Below are 3,642 nucleotides of genomic sequence, written 5' to 3' on the forward strand. Positions count from 1 at the left end.
CCAGCCTCCTCAACGCACACACTGGAGTAAAAGCCCTGCTTCGCCTCCCCCTCCTCTCTCTCTCGCTCTCTCTCTCTCTCTCTCCCCCCTCTCTCTCTCTCGCTCTCTCTCTCTTCCTCTCCCCCCCTCTCTCTCTCTCTCTTCCTCCCTCTCTGTCTCTCTCTCTCTCTCTCTCTCTCTCTCTCTCTCTCTCTCTCTCTCTCTCTCTCCCCCCTCTCTCTCTCTCTCTCCCTCCCTCCCTCCCTCCCTCCCTCTCTCTCTCTCTCTCTCTCTCTCTCTCTCTCTCTCTCTCTCTCTCTCTCTCTCCTCTCTCTCTCTCCTCTCTCTCTCTCTCTCTCTCTCTGTTTAACTAAATCCATCCACTCTCATCTCATCAGCAGAAGACAAAATGGTGATGCCAGTCTTGCTGGCAAAGTGAACTTTAGGAAGAAAAAAAAAAGCTTAAATGTCATTCACTGATCTGTACAACTTGTACTCTTCTAGTGCTGGAAAATAGAAAAGAACATGTACTCAAGTACTCCACTTGAGGTCCAGTTTGTAGCATTTCAGGCAATCTGTTAGCAGAGTATAACGTTTACAGCTATGTCTTTCTTTGTGTATAATCACCTAAAGCTATTAGCTTAAAATGAGGTCTTAGTCTTTAGTCTCTTTTTCTTCTCCACTCACATTAATAATCTCAAGACCCCTCAGATGTATCTGGTGACCCTTTTTTGGGGCCCCGACACCTATGTTGGGAACCACTGGACTAAACTTGCTGACTGTATATAAAATAAATTAAAATAGCTCCACCTGGAGCAGCTTCAACATTGATGCCTCAGTATTAATAATAATATTCAAAACAATATATCAGACATTGGGGACGTCATTCTGCAGAATGAGTACTTTTACTTTTTAATATTAATACTCTGTGCAATATCAAAACTTCATATTTCCTACTTCGTATGTGCAATAATGTGAACTCAACGTTCAGTCCGATTATACTGTATTTTAGTTGTTGTTTTTTAAAGTTTACTTATTTATTATACCTTTACTGTTTGATTACTTGTATAATTTAGAATTTGCTAATAATATTTGATATGTCTTTTTATTTAGTTGTATTTGAATGCAGTTCCTTTACTTGTTATGGAGTATTTTTACATTTTGACTTGAGTAAACGATCTGAATTCTCCACCAATCAAAAAGCCTCATTTCCTTTTTCTTGTGTGATACATTGAATCCACCGCTGCCTCTCTGACTGTTTACACGACGTGCTACAAAAGGAGCTCGTATTCATGCGCCATGTATGAGAATACTTTCTAATAGATCTATTTTTGGTCCTTTATTTGCCCTGAAGCTAAACAGCTGCACTTATTATGTGCAATACAATGCAAATCCAATAGGCCTGCATGCGCTGTGCAATTAGAGACCGTAATGATTATGTAATTCTATTATTCAGCAAACGTACAGCCAAGAGTTAACCTTAAGCCATTTTATATTCTAGAGCGGTCACCAGAGCACATGTTCTACGCTGACATGTGAAGTCTTCATGTCAAGGTAATGAAAACGAGCGTCTGTGAAGCCACTTTGATTTATTGAACCGTGCTAAGTTTGTCCCAGAGGACCACTTCCCGTCCTCTGAAAAAGGTTCAGCTGAAATCATCAGCTGCCAGTCCTCCAGGTTGTCCAGCAGTCTGTTGTTGTTGCCCTCTTGTGGCTCCCTCATTGTAATGTCTGAAACCCTTCCCTCCCTTCTGTGAACCGCTCTGTAATTATGTCATATCGAACACTTAACTGGCCCAAACATTTCGGACAGAATTGTTAATTCAGCCTTGAAAATGTGCCAAAACAAGCTCTCGGTAAAGCAACGAGATGTGAGGAGGGTGCCAGCTCCCTGCAACAGAACTGGATTTAAGTTCTATTCATAAAAAAATTAAGATTCAGAATTACATTGAGGCTTCAGAACGGCCTTCTCTCTGTCTGAAAGTCTGGTTGAGTTGACACAGGTATTACGGTACATTGAGTCTCAATGCATCTCCAGGCCCAAAAGACAGGAAGTGATGCTGTATAACAAAATAAAAGAATATTATAAAAAAAAAGATTTGTGCCTTTTGAAAATACTTAAAGCTTTATATTGCAAGCACTTAACATATGATAATGATAGTAATACAATTATCATCATCTACATACAATGAATGACAATAAAATTATATAAAATGTCTACTTATAACTACATTATAGTGTGTTATAACCCCTTTATTAAATGTTTACATACTGCTTAGGAATGCAAAATTAAATTGTTAAAAAAAATGTATTCAAAGAGGCTTTTGATGTGCAAAACAATGAAATTATGACCATGAAATCAGCAGGATGAAGAAGAGACTCGTGTGTGTGTGTGTGTGTGTGTGTGTGTGTGTGTGTGTGTGTGTGTGTGTGTGTACTCAACCTGGGATCCAGCTGCGTCACACACTGCAGATGTTTTCACCACAAATGAACCGGTTTGTTAATTAAACTTCAACTACGATAGCTGGAGGTGTTTTCATGTCCGACTCTTTCCTCACACATTTACATAATTAAGTGCCCGGTTATGCAAAAACACATTAATCACACACGAGCCAGAGAGAAGAGACCTGCATGCGTATATCAGCGGAGGAGCACCTCAGCACACCACAGTCTGCGTGGACTTGAGCATGATATGGTGAGAAGAGGCTGCACTCAAATGATGCAGAAGAGCCTCGGGGGGGGGGGGGGGGGGGGGGGGACAAAACTAGAGTTAGAGCGGTTAGTGAAGAGGACGACTGAAGGGCTGCCCCCAAAACACTGCACAACAGCAACAAGATAAAGAGTGTGTAATTACAGAGATGATCAGAGCAGACGCGCTCATGAGGGTAAATTAAGTTTTAACAAGCTGGAGGCTTTAATTTATTAACATAGTGTTCAAACGAGAGAAGGAAGGCTTCGGGCTTCACACATCATCCTCGTCTCTGACAGCAGAAGTCATTTTCTCTCTGCTTCTAGAGAACAAAGATAAAGATGTTGTTTGTACTGTCCCGTAACGTGACTATGAGAGTCTACAGCTGGCAGCTCTGTGAGGCTGCACTTACTCACAGTGGTGCTTTGAGCTAAATGCTAACGTCAGCAGGCTAACATGCTTGAATGTTGATGTTTAGAAGGTATTATTGCACAAGCGCTATACGTTAAGGGGTCATTAAGGTTATTGGCATTCACCGGGTCAGAACCATGAACTTCTGTACACAATTTGGTGCAGAAGCGGACGCGGTCGTCGTGAAGTCACTCATTGGTTTGTGGATTACCGTTTTGAAGCCTCCAGTTCGGCGTTTCGGCCGTCGCCATCTTGGTTTTTTTTGCAACCAGTGAACAAATGCAACCATATTTGTACTGAGTGACGTAGAGAAGCCGTATGCGGCTCTGGTTGTGTCAATAACAAGGTAGCCCCGCCCCTAAATCATACCCTGCTTTATGGTCTGTTTGACTCTAAATGGATCATAATTTTCTAAATGAACATCATACTGTATTGAAGAAGACTTGAAACTAGAGATTGAGACCATAAACTCATGTTTACAATGTTTACTGAGGTAATAAATCAAGAGAGCAGTAGAGTCATTTTCTCATAGACTTTATCTTTTTGTCGAGCTTTTGATTCAT

Source organism: Cebidichthys violaceus, unplaced genomic scaffold (assembly GCF_023349555.1).
Source record: "Cebidichthys violaceus isolate CVI_PGR_0920_01 unplaced genomic scaffold, fCebVio1.0.p SCAF_12, whole genome shotgun sequence".
Taxonomy (NCBI): domain Eukaryota; kingdom Metazoa; phylum Chordata; class Actinopteri; order Perciformes; family Stichaeidae; genus Cebidichthys; species Cebidichthys violaceus.